The sequence below is a fragment of the Amia ocellicauda genome, chromosome 2 (genome assembly GCF_036373705.1).
Source record: "Amia ocellicauda isolate fAmiCal2 chromosome 2, fAmiCal2.hap1, whole genome shotgun sequence".
NCBI classification, from domain to species: domain Eukaryota; kingdom Metazoa; phylum Chordata; class Actinopteri; order Amiiformes; family Amiidae; genus Amia; species Amia ocellicauda.
The window spans coordinates 36,396,265-36,423,331 of NC_089851.1; the positions used below are offsets into that span (position 1 = coordinate 36,396,265).

Genomic DNA, 27,067 nt, shown 5'->3' on the forward strand with positions numbered 1-27,067 from the left:
CAGTACATCTAAAAAATATATGTACCCCACCCCCAATAGCTCTATCTCTAACACTGAATGAATAATACATATTTGCACTGATTAACACATTATGGAATTGATATAACATATCACTGGCACCCACACTGCTCTTAAGGAGAATATGATCAATATAGGTTAAATATCTGGAACTTGAATACATTAATACAAAACTACTGCTCTTTTAATTCTGCTCTACGCAGAAGCGATTCTTCAGGTACAGCTAAAAAAGAAAGGATAACTTCACATTCTTCCATCCCAAAAAACGGTTTGACAGTCTGTTACTTAAAGCAGCTTTACTGTGATGAAACCTTTTCTTTTTTACGAATTCACATGCAGAAGGTTTTGAAAACAAATTACGTTATGCCCACGTATGCCCTTTGACCACACCACCAGTTTACACTACAGTTGAAAAACCCTGCAATCTGAACCTGATTCACAAGAATTGCCTTCCATCCCGCTCTGAACGGCAGGTATTTTACCCATTTCACGGCACCGCTGCATTAATCAGCTTCAGTATGGCACAAGTGTAAACACCAAACTTTAACTATAACTAATTGTATTGCACTAATCACTGGATTCTCCAAAGCTAATGGTGTAAGTAAACCAGAACCGATTAATGTTGTTCATGGTTTCTTTTACAATGAGCCTTGCTTTCCCTGCTCGAACTACACTGTCCCTCCTCTTCTTCCTCATTTTATACTCTTCCTTTGCTCCATCTCCTGACTCCTCCTTTAATCGTTTTGGTCTCACAAATGATGTGTGGTGTGGTTTTCTTTTACCTTTGCTAGTCGCATTGGATAACGGCATCACCAAAGTCTTGATCAATCAACTAATCAATAGTTAGGTATATATCAGGAGAATTGAGTGATACCACAAAAGTGTCTACTTGCCAGCTCCACATAATCACCACAGAATGTAGAAAAACTTGTTGAAATATTTCTAACTGAAGTGCTACCACCTTCTGTAGCAACTCTGCTGTTTAAACCTGCCCAGTTTGCAGGCTGTGCCATTTGGCGACTCTTAAAGCTCCCCGAAGCCCAATAAACGGCCACATCCTGACAGGACTGGGTAGGGCACAGGCAGCTGGGGAGTTTCAGTTTACTTGGGCATGAATGCACTCTGTTTACAGCAAGTGAGTGGGAACAAGTTTAACTCCAAATAATAGTGGATTATTAACCTTCCACTTGCATGGAAACACTGTATTCTGAATATGTCTTGTATGTGATCTCAGTGACAAGGTGTAATTTGTGCTTTTCAAATCTTTTCAAATATATTCCTGCTTGGTACCCTCTAATCATACCACCACAGTCAAATCAAATTCTCAGTGTTTGCATTTGGAAATTAATTCAACTTGAGAAAGATTTTGCCGGGTCTCTGTAAAACAAGTATTGAACACTAAAATAACAAGTCACTACTAAACAATACTGAACTGTCAGTCTTGTGATTTGGTTTTGGATACACTTGAAAAATAATTAACCCTATTCAAACAAAACATGTCTGCTGTGATTTAAAAGCCATCCCCTGTAAATAAGACCATATCTGTTCTATCATGTCTGCTTAGCTGATAATTAACCCATGGGAAATCAAGGAGATGACAGTTTCCATATTGAAGACCACATTTAATTACAATAGCAACACCTTTCTATCTTCTCAGACTGACCATGGCCTCTCCAATGGAGTTTAAAAGTATATCGAGTTCTCTTATACTGCACAAACTCTGCCAGATTCAAGCAGATCAAGTGTGCTACCATCTGTTCTCGGAAACAGACACAATTAAAGCCCTCTGGCAATAAACAGCAGTAAAACATTTGAATCCAACTGCTCGGATGGTGGTTCAGTCAGAACAAGTCAAGAGAGCGGTTCATTTACAGAATTGAAGTATTATTTTCTACATAGACGAATGTATTCATTGCACAACTGCAAGAATCATTCTCCTATCCATGTCAGCGAGCTGTGATATTAAACTAATAGTGATGCAGAAGGATTTTTTCAGAATCACAGGCTTCTCACAGGAAAAAATAACAGCTGAACCTACCTTACACCAGGTGCGTCTTTCCATTGAAAAAGTGTTACTCAAAACGTTCAGTTTAAAAAAGCTTGTATAGTTTTACATTTTTTTTTCATATCAAAGCTGACTTTATTCGGTTTTGCCAGGCAGAATGTTATCCCATACATTTAAATAAAAAAATCTCTCCGTACAGTGACTGCAAATTGGGTTCAACTGCATTTGGAAATGCTCTTCAGGTACTGGTAAACTGGCCTTCACCTGTATTCCTTAGGAAGCGGAAAGCTATTCACAGATCTACACAATGTTAAAAGTATTTGCAAACATATTTGATGCCAGGTCACTTGTACAAAGCATTTTAAAGGCATAATCATAGCATGGCACGAGGACACAGCAGTACTTCTTAATTATAGACATATTTTTGGGGTTTGGCCACACAGTCCAAGGTAGTCCTGGCTGGAGATTAACAGCCAATGTCAAGCCAAGGACATGTTGCAAGAATATTTTCAATAACACCATATGACAGCAGGCAAATTGATACTTAAAGGAGGTTGTTTTAAAGCTTTCTGACCTTCTTAACATTCTGCTAAATGGTAAAATCATAAAGATGCTACTATGAAACCCAGACTGAAGGCATTGGCATTTATTTAACTATGGTTTATATGCATTTCAATTTCTAATTCGCACATTGTAAACAAGTGTGTGTTGATAATTCTGAATAGAGCATTAGAACATCAAGAGTAAAGTCTATATTTCAAAATAAATGTGATACCAAGTGCAGTTCAAATCTCAGTACATTTATAGGGTGCCCTGGCTTCATGTACTGGAGCTGGAGAAGAGAAAAAACAAACCACGTGGTCTTAAACCATGACTCTAACCACTATGGGATTCAACACCCTGTCCTTCCACCATGGTGGCTTTCTGTCATATAATCTGTGGTTCACCCAGTTTTGACTGGTCAACACTAAGCACATGCTGCAAGTGCAGAAAATAAAAATGCAACTGAACTTATTACGAATGACAGCTTGAGCACAGTGTTCTTTTTAACTTTAATGGTAAAGAAAAAGAAAAAAAAATCTTCTGAAGATCTCTTTTATTTGTAAAGCTGGGTTTGATGATAAAGATCAGAAAAAAATAAGTACCAAAAAAATCAAAGAGTTTCTGGAGCTTAGTAAGGTAGTATTAAATAATGCATCTCTTTGAAACATTTTTAATTAGAACAAAATTTCTCGCTCTACCCAAAGCTGAGTTTTCTGTCGTACAAAGGAATTAGAACAATTTCTTCCTCAGTATTTATTTAACACGTCTGAATCTTTAAACAAGGCTTTTAATTAAATCTTATCCTTTTTAGCAGCTCTACAGGGGAGCTGGTTCAAAATAATGGAAGGTCTGGTGCAATCAATTGAAATCATGAATGCCTTTGCATCTCTTTATGTTTAAGTTCCATTAACACATCCCATATATCTTTGATTTGAACATGAGAACAAATGTATCGGTTTCACTGCGGAAACAAAAAATGGTCAAACAAGTAAAAAGATGATACATAGAACTAGGAGCATGCCAAAAAACATTTCAAACAGTTCCAAATCATGGTAAGTTGTTCTAAGATGATATGACCCTTCTAAGGCACACGTTTGGTTATAATGATGCGATATAAACGGTAGTACAAATCTTATGTTGTAAATGTACTGTTCAACTGTTCTTTTTAAAACCCAGTAAGTATCGAAGAAAACCGCCGCAAAGGAGGTGCAATTAAAATGCTCTTGTAAGGAGTGAGCAGCGCTGTGTTCAGACTTATTACACCAACGAGAAAAGATCTTTATAGACACTCACTGCTCAAGCGTGTTTCCCCCACATAAATACAGCAAGGTCTTGCTTAACAGACCCTAAAATTGAAATGTCATCTAGCCTCAGCTTCTAACTTGCTCTACCCATTATTACTGACTGGTTTATTTCCTTGAATGACTTTCCCTCTGCGTTGCCATACACGATGCAGAAAATACTGCCGTTCGATTTCGAAATACTACTTAGGACACAATAATAGTGCTGCAGGTGATGGCTTTCCTAAACCTGCCCTTTAAAGAGACATTTCAAGTATTAGCCGTGCCCTTAGCGTGACTGCGAGATGAAATCTACGGCTTTGCCTTCAGATTATAGTCAAAGTGGATGTGTTTAGCGCTCTGAAGGTTTTAACCTTTAAGCGGAGAGGTGCATCTTCCCCAAGCAGCTTCTGCAGAACTTTGAACCAAAACAGAAGCCAAGTTCAAGGCCGATATGATTCGACAGACAATGGTGCAAATGGGATCTTATGTAAGTACAGACTTCATATGAAGTTGCCTGGCCTATCCAAACAATGGTGTTTGAATACCGTTTACCATGGAAAGGTTATATACAAACAAACATAGGGATCATAAAATCCAACATTGTGATGCCTTCTTCAACGCTGACCATCTTAATGAAATTGTCCACCATGGACTGTCATTGTCAATAGGAACACATTCGCCATGGTCTCCTGAGAATGGGACCCAAATTTAATTGCTCCACATGCCACTGTTGTTTGAAAAGGCCATTAAAACTTCATAAACAATCATTATACACAACAGAGCCTATTTTAAAACTACATTAAAGTTGTTTCAATAAGACGGCTTTATATAAACCGATTTGTTTTGCTGTAAAGGAAAGAGAAACAATATTTAATAGATGTCAGATTATTTGTATTTGTTTTATTTATTTTTTTACGTGTAGTGCTAGCAGTTCAACTCCTGTGATTAAATAACTGGCAATAATACAGCCTGTAACATGCAAACATCCGTGGAGAAATTAATGAAATGGCAGTTTGTGTGACTATAATAGCTAGGCAAGCGAAAACACATAAGGTTCCTCAGGATTATGGGATAACCTGCAAGGCATCTCTGGCAAATTCTTAATGTATTACACAACATTGGTAATCAGAGTATAGTAAACCTACCTGTTGACAAGCAATACCAGAGTTCCCACACAGATCAAGGTTCCTCATTATTTATTTGGGAAAGTAGATTACCTTCATGTAGTTAAGTAAATGTAATTCAGAAAACACTTTCAAATTATCAAATAAAAAACAACACATGCAGATTAAAAAAGGATAACAAGAATCAAAGCACCTTTAAATTTGATTATATGATTTTAAGAACTGAGCATGAAACAATGCTTGGTGCTTTTCTAAAAAGTTTACAATGAGGAGGCTGCAGATATCAGGGAACACATGACACATTTTCAAAGATAGCACGCCTTTAAAGAACTAAGGGCTTTGTTTTAAATGCTATGCACAGCCATTAATCAATTGGTTAGAGCAGGGGGCTCAAACTCAATCCATAGAGGGCCGTGTGTGTGCTGGTTTTCATTCCCATCGAGTCCTCAATGACTTAATTGATCTAATTGTTTAATTAGCTACATACATTTAAACACCTATCTAGGCCCAGGATATTTTATAAGATACTGTACCTTGAATCAAATGCATTTTTAGACCATCAACTGTAAAATACCTTGTAATATATTGTTTATATATATCAAATTGAATAATTAATTAGACAAATTATGTAATTGAGGACTCCAGCATACACACGGCCCTCCAGGAATTGAGTTTGAGACCCCTGGGTTAGAGTTTTAACTTGTGCAAATGCAAATACTTAACAGCATTCATTTCACCTCTACAGACCTCTACTAAAGGTTTCCGATTATAATATGAGCTAAGAAACAGTACCAGAACAACAATATTAAAATGCAAGGGATAGAGTAGATTTGAAAATATTAACTGAACTGTTTCATTTGAATAACATTTCCTTACATTTAAAAACATTTTGTACAGTGATTGTTAGCAAAGACAGAATGGAGGTCATTGAGTGAGGGTAGGCCGGGAGCAAGACTGTAAAATGCCAAGAAACTGCAACATTCCTCTGCAAGTCAAATCGCAGCTCACGGGTTTATTTGTTGTGTCACCTAGGTGCACTTCTGTGTCTCCTCAGCAGCGGCAGTCTTAACCACACATCCTGTCTGCCAGACTTTGACGGGTTATATGACATTATACCCACCCACACCCCTCTGGAAAGGTACACAATTGACTTTTTCTTGATGATCACAGAGAAAAACATCCTGGAAAATACAGAATGGGAATCAAAAGGGAATACGGACGGTCCTTCCAAAATAATCACACTGCTACACCATTTCTATTCCCATGAGTATTCTTTTCCAGTGTCTCCTCATGGCTCTGAATATCTTTTGAGCATCACAATCCTGTAAAAAGTACAGGTACAGGTTAGACTCCATGTCTTGTAGTTGTGGTTCTTAATGACACATGATGGAATTGCTCAGAGCCTACAGAGTAGTAAATCACAGCACATTTTATTTCAAAAGGATCGATAGAGGGGCTTAACCTGACCTTCTCGGTGTTGTTAATTACATCAGTATTCCTCACAGGTACCATATCTTGCACTGCTGAAGTTGTAGAACAGTATATTTCTCCGTTTATTCCACTTCTGCGAGTCTCGCCCGGCCAGATGAGTACCTGAGGGGAATTTTGTTGTCTGAACTGTCTTGTTAGTGCAGTGCAGGGAGACTCGGCAGTCAAACTTTTTTTATTTTTTTGGTCATACAAGATCACTGGAAGATGAACAAGAGAAAAGCCTTCATTCAGTCGTCTTCTCATGCAGTTTCTAGCTGCCTACATGTCCAGGAATCTCATTATGGCCTCTCTTGAAAGACCCTAGTCTGACACACACCTCCATCTCTCTATGAAGAGTCCTTAATCTAGCTCTACTTCTTTCTGTGGTGCTTTCCTCTGATCCTGCTCTGTAAGTTGAGTTTAATGTACTAGTTGGGGTACTTTGTCAGTCCCAGGTGGGAGTCTGACACAATTAGAGTCTGCTCTCTGAAAGAGATCCTTGTGGCTTTGATATCTGGACTTGCAGGACTATCCTCTCTGAGAAGTGGCCAGCAGTACTGTACACAATATACATAATGAGATGAAGCTATTATACATTTCTAGCATTAACCAGTTTTTCTACATATTCAGGGGTTCTTTTTTTTCTTCTTCTTTCCCTTCTTTTAATTGATGCCTCCCTGAGGTCACCATCTGACACATTTCTAAAGCTTCCATTAAAAAAAGGGATTATCATTAACTTGTTCTTCCATTCCCCTTATGCACAAAGACATCTATATTCTAAACTAACAACTGATGAATAGGACATTTATAAAATAAAACAAACGGGAAATAAATGCATTACTATTTTTCCATTACACCCAGTCTCACACATAATTCAGCAATTTACACTTATTTTTTTCACTCTAGGTAAATATCGTTGGCAGCATGTGATCAGGGGGCAAGCCATTTTTTCACACAGTCTGTGGATATAAGTTAACTAACACCTTGGGCCTTATCACTGTGGTTTGATTTCGAGAACAGTAATTTGTTGTAGCCCCATTAACTATGTGCCATGTATGTTCTTGTTGTCTATACATAAAACATGAAGTCAACAGAAACAAAGAAGCGTCTTCAGTAGCCTAGTTCTAATTGCAAAGCTGCCACTTACTGGGCGCTGGGTTCTGTGTACCAAGCAACAACAGACACCTAACAGAGTAAATGAGGTGATTTGCAACAAAAGTTGAAGACAGAATACAATTGGAAAAAGATCTGGATCAATAAGCATGTTTAGTTCATGAATTCCATTACTTCGTCTCCCTTTCCTTTTGGAGGTCTCATTATTTTGTGTGTGTATGTGTGTATTTTAGGGAGTTTCACTAGTTGTATGCTTTAAGGCATTACCATAATGTTTCAATGTATGCATTATAAATTCGAAAGACATCTGTAATTGTAGAAAAATAGAAACACACATTGACAAATGTTAAAGGTGTTTAAAAATATAAATGAATCCCTCAAAACTGTAATATATACACATGATTGTCAAAGCCTGTGCAACATTTAATTACATGTTTTATTTTTTATGGTAAATAACAAGACTATTCAGACCATCTTATTTGCTGACACACTGTGAAGATCCCTCATTATGGTGTAGAGCTAAAAGGCCTAAAACACTGATGGGAAAAACAAAACAAAAACAGACAAGGATCATTCCACCTCAGATATGTCCTCAGCTATTTTCAGTGTTTTTTAAAAAGAGCATGACCTTTATACTTGAAATACCAAAGCGTTATTTGTGCTGGGAATAACATAGGCCAACACCACAAAAGGCTTTTATCAAGAACCTGGCATAGATGCTAAGAGGAGGAAGAAATACATTCACTTTGTATCAGAGTATCTTGGAAAATAAAACTGCTTTTCTGTTTGTTTATTTTGTTTTTTAACCCCAATTAGTGCATACAATCCAGCTTTGTCAATAATAATGCAGGACAGTTGTCATTTGTTTTGTTTCAGATTTCTATCACACCAATGGAAAGTATAATTTTAAATGTTACGGTCATACTCCCAAATCCCAAAACTGCAGCAGTACAGACTGGCAATTTCAATCACTGTTGCCCATACTTGTTGAGTGGAAATTGAAGTAAACTTTAATTTCCTCCTAACGTTCCAATCTAGCCAATAGGTTAATTAAACCGGTCCTCTGAATTGTCTTAGGCCCTGAAGTCGTTTCCACATGCTGTTGTGTAACAACATTATGTATAAATGAGAATCTGGTGTCCTCTTAAGCATGGAAACCTACAGCAATTTACTGCACTGCTCCCCCGAGAATCAATGGTGTCAGTTACACAAAACCACCACAAACGCCGCTGAAGGACAACAAAGCCTGAGTTCCAGCAAGAGGCTTAATTTGGTCAATTAACTTAGTGATTTGTCAAAAATACCTTGCATTTTGTCTTTTAAATTCCCAGAAATTGAACTGCCAAATTAATTGACGTATTGCTAGATAATTCTACCTCAACTAAACGAAAATGAATTGCCCCCGTGGAGAGAATGGCAAAGCTAATGAGGAATAGAAATGTGATATCCCATAAAATATATCTTCATGGCACATGTTGTTTTCAATTACCATACTGGATAATTATAACAATAACTCCTGTTATCGTCATCTTCATCACTGTCATAAGAAGGAGACGTATGTGCTCAGAATACGAGACATGAAAATGTCACCGAATACGTACAAAAATCATAATTCAATTTCAGTCTGGAGAGACTGTATGGGACAGTTTTGCTCATCAGAAGTCTCAAGTTAGAACTCAATGTAGAGGCTCTTCAATGCATCCTTTATAACCCCTTCATACACAATTGTTAATATGTACGCCTAATAGAGGTGGAGTATACAATTGTGCACTCAGCGACATGTAATAAAAACAAAATACTTCTTGAACAAATCTTCATATTTTATTTATCAATCAAAGTTATTTTCAATTAAAATGTACTTCGGTACCAAATTCCTGTGTTATGTGCACTACTGAAAGAGTTATGTATCTCATTAACAGTCTTTAAACACTAACACGGGTAGAATGATGAAGATGCTTTGTCACATTTGAACCTAGTATCAAGCAACTAAGTGGCTATTTGAATTTACAAGGTACAAATCTCATATTATGAAAAGAAGATACAATCTTGTAGTTGTAGAAGAATTTACTCATTCATCACTTTAAAACAGCAATTTACACAACATTTACACAACATTCAGGTTTTCTCAACAACAACAAAAAGTTAAATTTGTCCCAGAATGTAAAATTGCGATGGCATTCATACACATTATATTGTCTTTTTCTGTTGAGAATGTTCACCCTGTAATTAATGGGTTTGATTTAAAAAGCAAAGGTTAATGTATTGAGTCAGAAGATCCACAGAAATGACCAGGGTAATTTATCTTATTAAATGATAATGCTAGCTTGCATAATGCCTAAATTCTAGACAAAATCAAGACAAAAGTAATATAATGGCCAGTCATTCATTTCTGTATTGCCCTTTGCAGTGTCTACTGTACATTTTACTTTTTAAATTAAATGTACATATACAGAGCCTATAGAAAGTTAACACCCCTTGAACTGTCAGTGCCTCAGAGTTTCATACATTTACATAAGGATTTCTATCCACTTATCTACACACCATACTTCACAATGTTAAGGGGGAAATGTTTTTATTGTGAAAAAAATAAAATTATATATATACAAACCTCCCTGAGTTAATATTTGATGGAAGCACCTTTGGCAGCAATTAAAGCTGTGAGTCTGTTGAAATAGGTCTCTACCAACTTTGCACACCTAGATTTGGCAATATTTGCCAATGTGTTTTTAGAAATCTGTTCAAGCTCACTCCAGTTCCTTGGGGACAGCTGAAGGACAGCAATCCTAAAGTCATGCCACACATTTTCTTTTGGATGTAGGTCAGGGCTCTGACTGGGCCACTCAAGGACATTTAACTTTTTCTTCGTTAGCCACTCCAGAGTAGCTTTGGCTGTGTGCTTCGGGTCATGCTGAGGTGAACTTCAGTTCCAGTTTAATCTTTCTTGCAGATGGCAGCAGGTTTTCCTCAAGGACTTTTCTGTACTTTGCTCCATTCATTTTCCCTTCTATACTGACAAGTGGCCCAGACCCTGCAGATGAGAAACCTCCCCATAACATGATGCTGCTGCCAACATTCTTCACAAAGGGATGGTGTTCTTTGACTGATTTGCATTTAGGCCAACAACTTTCATTTTAGTTTCATCAGACTACAAAACCTTTTGCCACATAGCTACAGAATCTCCAGAGGTTATTTTGTTTTATTTTTTCACATACTTCAAATGGGATTCAAGGTGGTCTTTCTTGAGTACGATACAGGCCAGATCTGTGGAGCGTTTTTGATTATTTGTTACATGCACAATTTGAACAGTCTTGGCCAAAAAAAAAAACTGTGGCTTTTTGGAAAGTTGCCAGTGGCCTCTGGGTAGCCTCTCTGATCAGTCTCCTTCGGTCATCTAATTTGGAGAGGGGGCCTGATCTAGGCAGGGTCTTGCTTGTGCCCAACATCTTGCTCTTCTTAATACTCGTCTTGACCGTGCTCCAAGGAATATTCAAGGCCTTTGATAGTTGTTATACCCATCTCATGATCTGTGCTTCTCAACAACTTTGTCCCCGAGTTCTTCTGAAACTCCTTGCTGCTCATGGTTTAATATTTGCTTTGAAATGCACTACCCAGCAGAGGGAACCTACAGGAAATGAAACGCTGAATTAATCCTGAAATCCTGTGAATCAGTACAATTTAACACAGGTAGAGGCCACTTAACTTGTGTGTGATTTTGAAGACGATTGCTTACACCCGATTGCTGTTATAAGGGAAGTGGACTCTAATCCAAGCAGGCTATTTCAGTTTTTAATTTTAATTAATGTTCTACAAATGTATAGTTGTGGGGTAGGATGTGTAGATACATGACAAAAGATAGGCTATTCAAGGCAACAAAAGGTGAACATTTTGAAAGGGGGTGAATATTATAGGCAACTTTTGAATTTGTCCCATAGCTTGTATCTCACAGAAGATACATATTTCCATATTATATTTATATAATTTATGAAGCTTACTGTTCCCAATTATATTTAAAAGTTGTATTAATGATTTGTTCACACATTGGATATTATAGTATATATGACTTGCTTCATTAGTTAGTCACTGTTCTACACTCTGCTTTTAACTTGGAATACATTCATTAAGTTATAGAACAGTAGAGATTCATTTTGAATAGCAAAGACTTCTGTTTTGGATGTACCTCCAACTGGATTAAGTGAAGTGGGGTGGGTTTCTCGTTGCTATTCATTTGAGACAACATAAATACCTTAAAGAAAATATGAATATAAAGGAAATTAAATCACAAAGAAAAAGTGTACCCTTTGGTTCATAAGTGTCTAAACCTTGGAACGCCCCAGTAAAAGACATGGCCATCAAACCGTCTCAGCCAAGCCATGGCTAGGGGAGTTTTCTCAGTACAACTATCACTCCCTGTTTGGACAAGATCTCAAAGCATTACAGTACAGAGGGTCAGGGGACTTAAAGCAAACCGTTTCAGTGCATTAAGCCACAAAGCTAGCTTACAGAGATGTGGATACTGTTGAAAGGGACAGGATTTAGAGTGTCAGAAGCCTGTTCCACTGTATTATAGCTGTGGATCAACGGGAACGTGGAGGGCATGTTTCATTAGTGTGAAGCAACCCACCCTCTTCGGTCAAAGAGTTCCAGATCTGAAACAATACTCTGTGTGTACACTTCCTCTCAAAATACAAGCAGGGATGGCTGCCATCTTATTACTTTCATGGCCTTTACACTTGCATGCTCTTCAGGAAGCAACATTACCTTTATTCACTACAACATAAAAGGCCCAAACATTTCACTTTTCTCTGGCTCTGCAGTTTTGTTTTTAAACATAAAAATACATAAGTATACATAAGAACATACCAACTTAATTGAAGGATGAGGATTTTAGATTTACAAGAAACTGAGCATGCTGACAATTCATGATAAAAAGGGGGAAAGATACCAGACAAATTGAAAGAGAGCACTTATATTATATTATACTTATAAATTATATGAAGGGAAATTATATGAAGCCTGCATTTTTATATTTCTCTTCCCCCTGTGTTCCCTATCTTAACAAGTTATTAACTTAATTGACCAATTCAACAACCGTTCCTGATTAGCAAAGTGTTATCAACTTCAAAACAAATCCATTTCAACCTTATATAAAAATCCTGTTTGAACCAATATCATTTACTGACACATTTAGTTTGCCCCTCTTTGTGCATTGGGCAAGAGTTACTTTTTCTTCATCTGTGACCACCCACTGGCACAAATAAAAACCCTGAAATACCCTGAAATAACACAACATAGCTGTGCTTTGTCTAGTCACCTCTAGTAAGCACGATGCTCAATCCCTGTAAAATACTCCCCGAATTAAAGCAAATGCCTACTTCCCACTTTCCAGGCCTGGCAGATTCTGTGTCAAGAGTAGGCTGAAATCCCTCAGACAAGCATGGTTGATCTCACCCACACAATGCATAATCATGTTTCTGGCTTGCAGGAGCCACAGAGCAGCACCACAAAGTATATATCCCATTTATATGTCTCTGGGTTCTAGAGAAAAACATGTAGTCTATCCAAAATGGTCGATTTACATATGTCTAGTCTGTAACCTGAAAGCTGATTTCTTTCCCCCGCTGTTTTCGGCACCCACAAGTCTGTAAAACAAGTCACAGGTTCAACTTTCAAAACGTAGACAAAACGTAGACACAGGATATCCAGCATTTAGGCATTTAGATGCATTGCCAAGATATTATGACTCCTCCAACCCAGGCTGTTCTTTCCAAGCTCAGTTAATCAATGATGTTCCAAGCCACTTTACTTGAATGTCTTGGAAAATACAGCAACACCCCTTTCGAGGTAAGTCATATAATTACAATGTTAGCTAATAGGAGTGTCTAATGTAAGACTGAAAAAGAAAGCCTGATTGAAAGGCAAAAGAGCACGTTATTCACATATTTATGTAAATATTTGTGTTTTAAATCAGTCTGCTCAACAGACCGTTAAATGAGTAATGGATATTTGTAAACGAACATTTTTAGTACACATAATTGGTATATCATTTAATGCCTACTTCTGGGGCATTCATTTGCATTAAAATGAGAACATTGGAGACAACGCCAAATTGTTACATAATTGAACATGTGATATTCCAAGAGACGAACCTTAATTCTTAGATAATTTTCTCCGGGCTGTCACACTTATTCACATTATTATTCTGTGAGTTCTTCTGCAGGCTGATCACTGTACTGCAGGATAAGATGAGGAATTGGGAAGGTAATTGCTTTTATAGAATTCTGCCTTCCACACAATGATTGGAAGTCCTTTCTAAAATATGAGTGCTAGGCACCAGCCGAAAAGGCTCTCTCTCTGTCACCCAACAGAGCAGCCACACTGATGGCCGCATTACTCATTATCCTTAACTCACGAGAACCTCAAAGGAATAAATAGAAGGGATCAGACATTATTAGAGGCTTCTACGGAGCCATAAAAATGAAATTAAATGTATTTATCCTTCCAATAATATGGGTAGGAGCATATTACAATAACGTCACAATGTGCAATTAGATCCAAGGTAGAGGAACGTTTACCTTTTGTGGCTTGGCTGGGAGAGGTATCACAAGAGAGAGCCATTATGAGACGGGAGAGAAATACCCCCTTGCCAATACAAAAGAAGGAGCTTTTATTCCAGTCAGGCATCTAGTGACAGCCAGAGGCACACAGGAGGGGTTTAGTTGTTTGGGGCAACTCCAAGTGGGCATAATGACAGCACAGATTGAAAGACTGAGCAGCAGAGTTCTGGGAAATATAGCATTACTCTACTTCTCTATGTGCTGATATGGCTGTGAAAGGAAGACAATGACATTAGATGTAATTTGGTTCAATACTGTGACCTAAATCCATAATATGACAAAATATGTATTAGTGATGTCATAGGGAACAGACAATACTCTTTTATCCCTACTGGAAGGGGTTAAAGAGAAAGATGTTCTCACCATCCTAAAAGGATATCTCTTTCAGTTTTTATTCTGAGAGAAATCAGATTCAGTACACTTCATATTTCTCAGAAATACATAATTTTAAACTATTTGGTTTAGCTTTGAATAAAAGATAGGATGGACATGTTTTCTGAATAAATACAAATTACAGAATAAGAAATGACCCATTGAAATGGTAGCATTTTATTATTTATCCACATACTAAAAAATGAACCGGAAACTAGGAGGTTACATTAAATTATGAATTGCTTACAGAAGCCTAACTAAGAACTATAAGTATCTATAAGTGGCAAAACGATTGTTTTAACTCTCACTGGGATCATTTTTGTTCTACAAACCCTTTTTTCAGAGAGCAATAGCACTATACTGCAATTTAATGGTTTCGAAAAGATGTAGATGACTGAGAGGGATGTGACTGGTCCTACTTACAAACTAGAGGAGCGGAACTACTCTACTTAGGATAATACAGGAGATAAGGAGCAAACTCCCAGCTGCTTATTCTGAATGGCTGTCTGATGCTCACTGGGGAAGTCCTGTTGACAGGATGCATTTGTGAAGCAGGTTTAAGAAGGAGACATTTACACAGCTTTGGTGTTTCTTTTAATATTTCAACGAGGTGCATGTGTTCCATTATCTTTATCTTTATTATTTAAATAAACTCTCCCATTATTGTAATTATTCATGAATTGTATACATTTAGAAGTCTAAATTCTCTCTAAGAAGTTAACTCACATATAAAAGGAGGAGAACTGTCACGACCACAAATGCGTGAGAAATGAGTTTTTGCATGTAATTTGTAAATTTACTCTTGCTTGCCAAGAAAATATTAAGCTGCTAATAAAACAAGTACAGGTCAGTTCCTGTATTTGTTTTGTTTGTTTATTTTTTACATGATTCCAAAGCTACATTTCTAGACAAATCTTCAAGCCTATAAGTCAATGACTCCAAGCTTCTCTAGGACACAGTCAAGGCCAACCATGATTTTTCACATTGCAAAGCCCAGAATGCTAACTGCCCATATGTCATAGCGGTTGGTAGACTCCGATGAAAGAGCTAACACCCCCAGGCTGCAGGCGCCTGAGCAGCCACAGTGTGTTGATCAAGTATGGACAGCCCAGTTATCCTCAGCCAGCATCCACCAACCTGCCCAAAGCTGGCAATGGCATAGGCCATCCTATAGGACACACCCTGCCTGCCAGTGAAGTGCCTCCTGGCCCGACATAAATATTTAATTGCACATTCTTAAGAATTTGAATGTTTAGGGATTGTGCCAAATCATATTCTGACTGGCACAAAACATAATTGAAATGAATAGCGCTAAGGAATAGGTTTATGTGTTCAAGGTTTTAGGATGATTTACCAACTTGGCTAAATTTAAGGAGCTCTCAAGAATCAGATAAATATATCAAAAGTTCAAACAATAGCCATGCACTAATAAAACCAAGCACAAAATGAAGCACCCACTGGTTGCTTGATCATAGGAAGGTAGATATTTAAATCAAAGTGATAGAAACATAAATGGAAAATTGTAAGCATCCAATACTCTTGCTGTGGTGCATGCTCATTAAAAGTTAAAAGGGCCTTGGATTTCTCTAACTATAGATAAATCCCTTATGAAAGATAGTAACTTCCGTAGATTGATTTTTAAACCAAGAGCCTGTATAACTTTGAATGTATATAAAAAACAAAGTGTTTTGCCATGAAGAGAATGTGGAGTTTGGCACCAAGATCCAATTACGCTGCTGATAATCTTTGTACCACATTTGCTCTATGTGTTTAGGCTGTCTGCCATAAGTGTTTGGCTGTTAATACGGTGTCAGTGATCAAAACTTAACCCAAAAATGACACCAACTGCCAACACTACAGTCAGGTGTATTAATATGGAGAGCACACCTAAGAAAAATATGTGTGTACCCAAAAACGAATGCCTTTTTATGGATCATTAAAACATTATATATTTTGAAAGGCTGGAATTAAGCCTAGGTACATTTATTAATTCAGGTATCTAACAGAACATGTATTGTTCTTTTGTTCCACATCATACTTCCAACCAAATTACACATTGAAATTGAATAATCCCACCCCCCAGATTAAGATGCTAAATAAAAAGGATAGCTATTGCTAAACTGGAATTTCTATTCCTACATAGTTCAGCACTTAATAAATTCTACCATTTTCATATTCATTAACAGGTCATGTGAAGAATGTCTCTTTTTGTATAAGAGATGTCATCTCGTACAGTTTGTGCGAGAGGACCGCGAAGTTGAGTGGTTCTGGCTGCACAAATTGCACATAATGACATCTCTTATACAAAAAGAGACACCTCTTCACACGACCTATTAACTTATTATAAATCACACGCTTCAGGATTTGACATATCTTTCCAGTGAAGAAAAAAAAAATGTTTATTGTCGAAAAATGTAACAATCAACTCCTTTCCTCCCCAGGTGTCATGCTCAAGTTTTATCGTCCTGCGCACACGAAAAATCTGAAATGACTGTCATCCATTTCATCTATAGATTGCAACCTTGGAAAAATGTATTATATTCACAGGCCAAGGACAGTGCTCATCTACACTCCAGCTGTATAGTTTGAAATCAAATAACTAAAAGATACGTTTAACAGATGTGCCCCAATAACCTGCCACCTGCCTACTAAAGTGTACCTATTAAAAAAACACTGCACTGACATTCTGAAGAATGCAAATCAAGCCTTTAAAATGTAATGTACTAAAGGGCAAATGGGCCTACAGAGGCTTTGCTGGATTTCCTGCAGTCTAGTCACAAGCCTGAAGAAGAGATTTCAACAGTGAAAATCTTGGACCTGAATAGTAACATCTCCAGAGAAATATGAGATAGACGTTGCTAGTATGCTACTGACTATTAAAAGCCAGGCGACCCTGTGCCGATACTGTATCTGCCTCTATCTCTGAGTGAAAACATAATTACATTTTAAATGTGTATATATACAGATTGCACCAACTTTAATCTTTACACTCTGTAAGTCCAGTGACTATAGCTTTAATTTGCACACATACATGCGCTGTGAATTGAAAGCAATTTTCAGCAAAATCTGCTGCAGCTTTCCTTATGGGCCAAGAATGGATCATCTCCCTCCCAAAAAACTAAATTAATTCTTAAAAAAGAGAAATGTGGAATGTGGTACATCAGTTTTTATTATTTTATTTTATCAAGAGTGGTCATGTTTATTGTTCATTCAAGTATCTTTTTTCATCTGCCTGAATTAAACATACATATTCACATATATAGCCTACATATACAGTGTTTCGCCTACCATTATGCTGGTTAGGGCTGCCACTGTTAAGCCAACAGTGACTTCGAAAGACCTGCAAAGTTCGATGTCTTAGATGGAAGTCAGCGTTTATACATCAACAACATCCTAGTCCCTAGACAAAGCTGGCCTGTGTAGGCGAGTGGCAAGAAAGCAGCCATTAATTAAAAAGACCCATCTTAAATCTCATACAGGGAATGCAACAAAGCATATAAATGATACTGCAGAGGGTTTTGCGGTCGGACGAGACAAATTCCAAGCATTACATCTGGCACAAGCCCAACACTGCCCATCAGCCAGTCAACACTATCCCATGGTGGTGGCAGCATCATGTTATGGGGATTCTTCTCATCAGCAGGGACTCTGGAGCTTGTCAGGATTAAGGGGAAAATGGATGGTGCAAAGTACAGGCAAATCCTAGAGGATTGAATCAGGCAGAATCCTGCTTGAGTCAGCCAAGAATCAATATTGGGTCAGATCACATTTCATCAGGACAATAACCCAAAGTACAAGGCTAAAGCCAATTAGGAATGGTTGAAAAAAGTCAGTGACTGTCTTTGAGTGGCCCAGTCAATGTCCAAATTTGAGTCCAGTAGAAAATGCTTGACTTGAAGATTCCAGCCCATCAGCCATCTCCAATGACCTTGTCAGAACTGAGGCAATTTTGTGAGGAAGAATGGACAAAAATTGCAACATCCCACTGTGCAAAGTTGGTAGCAAGGTATGCAAAATGACTCACGGCAGCCATTTGCTGCCACCAATTACAGACTTAGTGGGGTGAATACTTACTTAATCAAAATGTGGCATTTTTGGTAGGGGGTGAATACTTTTGGAAGGCACTGTACATATCATGTACTGTCTTTCTTTTCCTATGGATCATCAAGTTGCTGTTGTGTTTTCAGTGAAAGTATTGCAAGCACAACAGATCAAATATGGTCAAAGTAAGCTATTGAATTGATACCAAGAGAGGAAATAGATATTTTTATTTATGTATTTTTCTCACCTGGGATGTTTTAGTTTATGACAAAGGAAATCATTATCAGAAGCATTTCATACTACTAGCCCTATGTCTATGTGATACACTTTGAAAATACACCCGAGTACTAGAACAAGCCTTTACTGTGAAGTATTTAACTGTCACGAGAGCGGGATCACAAAGCTAACTCGCTGACAGATTGCAAACAGGAAACCAGCGCTGTTAACAAGCTTCAGATAACCATCATTTCTCAAGACTCTTTTCATCTCTAATAACCCTTGAAAGAAAGAAAAGAAGAAAGTGTGGTAAATAGTCTCCTCCAAAGACTACAGCTGTGTGAGGAGGCAGCAGCCCAAGGAAAGGTGGGAGGAGGCATGGCACCGAGTCAGCACAGAGGGGGTTGTTCAGTTACAGCTGTTTCTGCACTCCAAGCTGGCTTGCAGCTCATCTTCTTGGACATCATTAAAAGCTGGGAATTAAACAACTGTTTGTGGTTGAATGAATCAAACCTGAATTTCCACCCCCCCCCCTAGGTTTATTGTCCTGTCCTACACAAAGCTGGGCTTGTTCTTTTAACAGCTGCACTGAAAACCGTTACATTTGTGACAGAAATTGAAGGAAGGATTTATTGCTGCTCCTAAAACAGACATCAAATTGAAAATGAAGCAAAATAAAAATTAAAGCTTTACAATGATTTACTGAAACCTCATCTGCAATATGGGGGTTAATTAGAAGAAAAAATTGGATTTTGGAACTCAGGAAAGAACCCAAAGAATAGCAATGTGATTGTCACTCATAATGAAGTGCTTTATTTATGACTTAGACGTACGTTACCATCCAGTTAAAACCAATATAAGCGAATTATGTAATAATGAGATTAGATTATGTAATGGGAGATGGGACATTTAGAATCACGCCTGAGAACACTCTTGCTTTCTCTCCAACTGACATGCAGATCGGTCCTGCCCTGTCGATTCATTCCAGTCTCATTTAACATGAAACGGCCCTTTCTGTCACTGACAACTATTGCTGAGGGATGAGATAATTATAGCCAATGGAGCCGATGCATCCACTGCCACTATATTAGCTCTCTCCAGAAAGGCCAGCAGTTCAAATGGATCTTATTATAGATTTTACAGTATTTTGGTTCGCCGTTTCAAAATACATTGAGGACAACAATTTACTGGTGCACTGGTTGGCGTCACTAGGACTTTATTGTCAGAACGGCTTCTCTCGGTCCAGCACTGATGACTAAACTCATTCTATGCTTTTCTTTGCATCAGCAATAACAGACCTTGATGTGTTGTTACATCTCTGGCATGACTTTCCAAAGTTGGTGAAGTATTTACTCATGAGGAAGGGTAATACATATGTACACTCACCTAAAGGATTATTAGGAACACCTGTTCAATTTCTCATTAATGCAATTATCTAACCAACCAATCACATGGCAGTTGCTTCAATGCATTTAGGGGTGTGGTCCTGGTCAAGACAATCTCCTGAACTCCAAACTGAATGTCTGAATGGGAAAGAAAGGTGATTTAAGCAATTTTGAGCGTGGCATGGTTGTTGGTGCCAGACGGGCCGGTCTGAGTATTTCACAATCTGCTCAGTTACTGGGATTTTCACGCACAACCATTTCTAGGGTTTACAAAGAATGGTGTGAAAAGGGAAAAACATCCAGTATGCGGCAGTCCTGTGGGCGAAAATGCCTTGTTGATGCTAGAGGTCAGAGGAGATTTGGCCGACTGATTCAAGCTGATAGAAGAGCAACTTTGACTGAAATAACCACTCGTTACAACCGAGGTATGCAGCAAAGCATTTGTGAAGCCACAACACGTACAACCTTGAGGCGGATGGGCTACAACAGCAGAAGACCCCACTGGGTAACACTCATCTCCACTACAAATAGGAAAAAGAGGCTACAATTTGCACAAGCTCACCAAAATTGGACAGTTGAAGACTGGAAAAATGTTGCCTGGTCTGATGAGTCTCGATTTCTGTTGAGACATTCAGATGGTAGAGTGAGAATTTGGCGTAAACAGAATGAGAACATGGATCCATCATGCCTTGTTACCACTGTGCAGGCTGGTGGTGGTGGTGTAATGGTGTGGGGGATGTTTTCTTGGCACACTTTAGGCCCCTTAGTGCCAATTGGGCATCGTTTAAATGCCACGGCCTACCTGAGCATTGTTTCTGACCATGTCCATCCCTTTATGACCACCATGTACCCATCCTCTGATGGCTACTTCCAGCAGGATAATGCACCATGTCACACAGGTCGAATCATTTCAAATTGGTTTCTTGAACATGACAATGAGTTCACTGTACTAAACTGGCCCCCACAGTCACCAGATCTCAACCCAATAGAGCATCTTTGGGATGTGGTGGAACGGGAGCTTTGTGCCCTGGATGTGCATCCCACAAATCTCCATCAACTGCAAGATGCTATCCTATCAATATGGGCCAACATTTCTAAAGAATGCTTTCAGCACCTTGTTGAATCAATGCCACGTAGAATTAAGGCAGTTCTGAAGGTGAAAGGGGGTCAAACACAGTATTAGTATGGTGTTCCTAATAATCCTTTAGGTGAGTGTATATTAGACTTATCTGCCCCATAAAAGATCTTAATCTGAGAATCTGCAAGATGTAATCAACTGAATTCATATTGGTCGTCATGAGTAAATAATTTACCAGCTTTGGCAAAGCAGGCACCTCATAAGCAACAATGCTGGAATGAGTTCTGCCCAAAGAATCTCACAACACAACATCAGATGCCTTCCATACTAAAGCTGCAAGTCTGAGCAACAACATCCATGCTTTGTGCTCTGTCTGAGTCTCAAGGATGACATATAGATAATATAGCTATAAATTGACTCATTATGTGAACACCTCTGGCAGTGTCATACCGTATATTACACCAAAGTATGGCCTCATGGGTGTTGCATTTTCTGAAACCTCTACCCTGAGGTTAAAGCAGACATTTTTACAATGCCATATATTTATTCCACCACACTCATATACACTTGGCCCATGCATCTTACACAGTGTGTTTAAAGCATTGCACCCTGACCACAAGTGATTAAAGCTTAAGCACAAGCCAATATGAGGCCCTGCTTTCATGCCAGAGAGACTGTATACGAGACTGCATCCTACACAGCAGACTACCAAACACAGCTCTTAAATAACAGGCTGGCATGGAACAAGACATCTAGTCTATGTGTGATGCTTTTCCTCTATTCCAAATATACATCCTACTATCATCTCATAATGATACATAGATTCAAAGAGAAATGCATTCAATCTCCTGTATAAACTAATACATATTAACAATATCATACATGTTCATGCATCATACATTAAAGTATTTACACTGATTAATTTACTTTCATTGTATTGTATTATTTACTGATTATACAGCTTGTTGAACATCGATTGAGCCTATAGAAAATTGTGAAGTGCAGCTCACTGAAATAACTTGCCTCAAGAGTGTAGGTTAATTTCAAGTTTCCACTAGCTGAATTAGTTTTAAGTCTGCAGACAGCTGTCAGGACCTGAACTGACACAAGAGAGACATCTGAAAATGTGGGAGAAGCTCGCCGAGTGACTGGGATATTAACTTCCAGTTATGTTAACTGGGTGGCCTGAAAAAGTGTACTGGAGTGTTTGGTCAGGGAGTTTCCATGTCATCCCAGAAGATGATTAAATATAATGATCATGTACGCAGGTATACTGAGGTATAATCTTTTCCATGTCACTCTGCAGAGTATTGTCTAATTAAGGAAAAAACACGGCTTGCTGGTTTGTATAAAGTTTGCGCTTTACTTGATTCAAAAAAAGGTTCAAAGGGATTTAAAAAAAAATGAATTCAGGATCCAGAAAAGTAGTATTGATCTCTTTTCCCTCCATCAGGTTTATGGCTGTGTGTCAAAGGTTAACAGACAGGCTACTAAATAGGACATCAATCTATAGCTAAACCAGATGACCAAGTTATCACCCCCACATTGGGAATAATATGTCAAAAGGTTCAAACTTGGCTGGAGGATTAACAAGTTGCACTCTATCAACAAACATCGCATGGGACATGCAAACTGAGAGAAATGCGCCCATCCACTGGATCTTGTGGTATTTGCTGCACAGCTATTTTAATTTAACGGTGGGGAATGGGTTCAGGCCCATTGGGAAATGAGTACAGAGGCTCGACTGAAAACAGAGCCTTTTTTTTCTTTTACTAACTATTAAAGTTATTAAAGTGTTCCAAAACACAGACAGAGTACAGTAATGACATAATTTAGCGAAATCACATAATAATAAAGGAAGCTGGAACTGTTGTGCAGTAACCCAGCAGCCTGGGATGTCAAGACTGTTGTTCTGACTACTGGAGACTAGTATTGGACGCAACAGAGCAACAGAGGAAGACTAAACATGTCGCACTGGATTGAAAATACTGATGTGGACCGCAAGCTATATTGGCAAGGCCAACAGCACGATGACCGCATGGGTCGGCAACAGGAAGGAGGCGTGGCCCAAACAGGACAAAATGACGATCCCCTGTGGGAGGAAGCAGGAGAAGTCGTGGCTGCTCACTGTCCTGCAGGACCTTTGCAGCGTGATCTTCACTCCTGTACAGTTCCACTATGAGGGGAACAGGGCAGTGTTCTATGTGCAGGATGCCACCATAGCCCACGCACTGGGTAAAGTGTCATGCAAAATCACCGACACTGAGGGGTACACACCCCCCCCTACGCAGGCACGATGAACGCCCTGAAGCCAGAGGACCAGGAACACTTCAAGCAATGCATGAGTAAACGCTATGATGCATCCCAGAAAGCTCTGGACCTCAACAGCATTCGCACTGACCCAGACCTGGTGTCTCAAAATATCAACGTGATTGTGAAGAAGACGGGCGGCATGCATGCCCTCACGAAGATCATTGAGGAGTATCTCCCAGAGCTCCTCTCTCTGAATCTCGGCAACAACAGACTGTTCAAGCTGGATGAGGTCTCTGAGCTGGTGAGCAAAAAACAAACCTGAAGATCCTCAACCTCTCGCACAACCAGCTGAAGTTTGAGAGGGATCTGGACAAGCTCAGGGGCTTCAAGCTGGATGAGCTGTAGCTGGAGCACAAGCCTGTGTGTGACAACTTCAAAGACCAGCCGTCCTACATCAGCGCCATCAGAAAGAACTTCCCCAGACTGCTCAGGCTGGATGGTCAAGTTCTTCACCAAACAACCGCAATCCCGGCCTGTAAAGACAGTTATGTTGCTTCGGAGGAGATTCAGAGTAGGATTGTGTGCTTCCTGCAGCATTACTATAGTGTATTCGTCTCAGGGGACAGACAGCCACTCTTGGATGCTTATCATAACGGCGCCTGCTTTTCACTCAGCACCAGCAAACGCCCCTGGACGTGGTGGCCTTCTTGACCGAACTGCCCAAGACGCAGCACGACGCCAGCTCCTTTGTGGTGGATGTCAACGCCTGCACTTAGACGTTACTGTCCTTCACCGTCACCGTCACCATTTATGAAGACCCTCCCTCCCTCACTCCTCCCCCTTCAAAAACAATGAAAAAAAAAACAAGAAAAAAAAAAAACAGAGGCTTTTATTACTGATATACGTATTATTTTGTTTTCTTACTTACAATATTAAATCGAACTCAACTTGAATGCAAACAAGATTACCCCCCCTCCCATGCAAAGCTAAAATGTTGGTTGACAATTGTGAAACTGGAGTAAAACATAATGTAACATGATGGATAGCTCTAGCCACACTTCCAATAATTACAAATAATCATTTACAATGATGTAGATGTGTAAAGTCTATGTAAATGTAACAGAAAGTGTGCAGTCAAAATGTGTAATTGTTGGATCTAAGCCAGTGTCAGATAAAATAAAACCATTCTGTACTGCTGGGGAACTAGAAATGAAGAAATTGTGTAGTCCTGGTATCAGGGACTACAGGGAGAGGGCAAAAAGCTTTCTGAAGGTAACACCAGGAACGGCACATATATCTGTGAGCTCTTGCACAATTGCCTTAATTTTGCTTTGCTTTGTTGGTAGCAAAGATACACTTATAAATCAAGAACAATGATACCGTCTTCTTAAAAGTCAATGAAGAATTACTTCTCAGCACCGTAAATCAAATATGCCATTAAGGCTAAAGGCATTTTTAGGCCAACAGACATTGAACAGTTAACTGCAAAGCGTGCCAGGTCCCCAGATTTGAATTCTAAATGCTACCCGAGGTTTGCTGAAAAAGCTTCAGATATGCACACGGAAGGCTAGGAAACCATTACTTCTAATTTATCATCTCCAAGACGAAATTGGAAAAGTGCTTGGAAACACTGAATGGAATCCAACTTATTTAGCACAGCAGTTTAAGATAAGCACAACCTTCATATATTCCATCTCTCTCTCACACACTCTCTCTCCCTCCCTCCCTCTCTCCATCTCATTCTCCGAAGAATGAGTTTATATTGCATTGCATCTAAATAAGAGTAGTTCTATAATTAGTTCCATTTACATTTTAAATCACTCAAATGATACGTTTTTGTAACTCAGTATTTTTTGATATCAGGATGGTTTTTGGTTGGTCTGCTTGCTTGTCCAGTAACCTGTACTTGTGTTGATGGAGCTGTTAAATAAACTTTGTATTTTACCTTACACATGCATCTAGCACCTGTGGATATATTTTAGCCATTAACAAAATACAACTAAGACAACCAACCTCCTAACAATTCGAAGTGTGGTAGGAACAAAAATATGAGCATTTAAGTAAATCATGATCTACTGGAAAATGTAATAATAATATATACGGCTAAAACCCATTAGATTGCAATTCTGATTAGAACGTGATTGGACAGTGTTGATTTTCGTCCAAAACAGTGTCCTTTTGTAATTTTCAAGGGAACAGATCTGTTATTAGTCGACCGTGACAAAAACACATGACTTCACCAATAGAGGCGCATGTTTTTGTTTGCTTTTGATGACTAATAACAGACGTAAGCCGTTTCAAGCATTGTTTAATAATAAATGCCTGCAACGATCGGTTTGATTTGTTTTTCAAATGAACAAACCCACAAGCGAGCATGAGCCACCCCCTAAGATCTTGGAGGCACTTGCAAACTGTCGATTCCCTTTAAAATGTTACAGTTAAAATGCCTTAATGAGATTCCAAAACCAAAGGAAGACAGGCTATGAAAAAAGATGCAATAGTTTATGGTTATAACTGCCTAGTCAGGGATGGGCAGTATTTATGATACATGCATTTCAAATACGTATTTCAAATACAAAATAGGATTTTGTAATTTGTATTTGATAGGGTTGAGTGTTTTGTATTTTGTATTTTAAAAATACTGTAAAATACTTTGTGACAAGTCTACATGATGACATCATAAAAGTGCTGCCTCTGATTGGTGCCTACCTGCCCAGACTTGTTGAGATCAGAACAGAAAATTGATCCATACCCGAAGAATAAGGTCAAGGTGAGAAACGTGTAGGTTGCCAGCTTTCCATCGATTTTTAACATAAATTGCTACAATTTTTAACAGTTCATGTTAAGATTTGGTGTTCGTTTTAGTAGCCTAGGCTAAATCTTTTACCAAATTACAGTGTTCTAGCGAACTATTTGACCCGAGTAGCAGCCCTCACAGTTAACGTTAGCTTGCTACTTTCAGCCTATGTTAAGTTTTCGTTGGTTGTGCACGAAAAAAATAAAAGCATTTCAGTGTTGTACAATATTACATTATAATGCCACGATATGGTGTAACTTGTTAAATGCACACACGTGTGCCTTATTATCATTAACAATGTTGTGCTGCAACGCCATTAAAGAGCAGGTTGTCAACCCATCCACCACTCCTTGGCGAGCTCTGTTGCTACTTTCTGATTACGTTTCTGGCTATATTTAAAATCAAAACATATTGATCATTTAATAATTGTTGACAAACTGCTAAAATGTTTGTTTTCAACCTCCAAATAGGTGTCCAATGATTGATAAATAAATAATTGAATGCTAAATGATTGTACCCTAATTGAAGTAGCTGTTTAGTAGGATCATGATTTTGCATACCATTGCATGAATGACTGCCTGACACATAATTTATTATATTTATGATTAACAATCAAATGATTCAATACTTAGAAACTAGTTGCTATGAATAAAGGTACCATCAGTTGTCTTCTTATGAATGACTTGTTTGTCATTGAGTCAGTGTTGCTGATAAAAAGTAGGCCCTTCATTACCAAACACCAAGTAACTAAATTA

At 38.5% G+C, this 27,067-nt stretch overlaps 1 protein-coding gene and 1 pseudogene across 2 annotated transcripts in view; one reads left to right on the forward strand and one right to left on the reverse strand.

The window, feature by feature from the left end:
- The window catches only part of plxdc2b (plexin domain containing 2b), a 189,345-nt gene that overhangs the window by 134,516 nt on the left and 27,762 nt on the right, over positions 1 to 27,067 (reverse strand). The gene's annotated exons all lie outside the window — the stretch shown is intronic.
- On the forward strand, positions 23,293 to 24,414 carry LOC136711926 (nuclear RNA export factor 1 pseudogene; annotated as a pseudogene).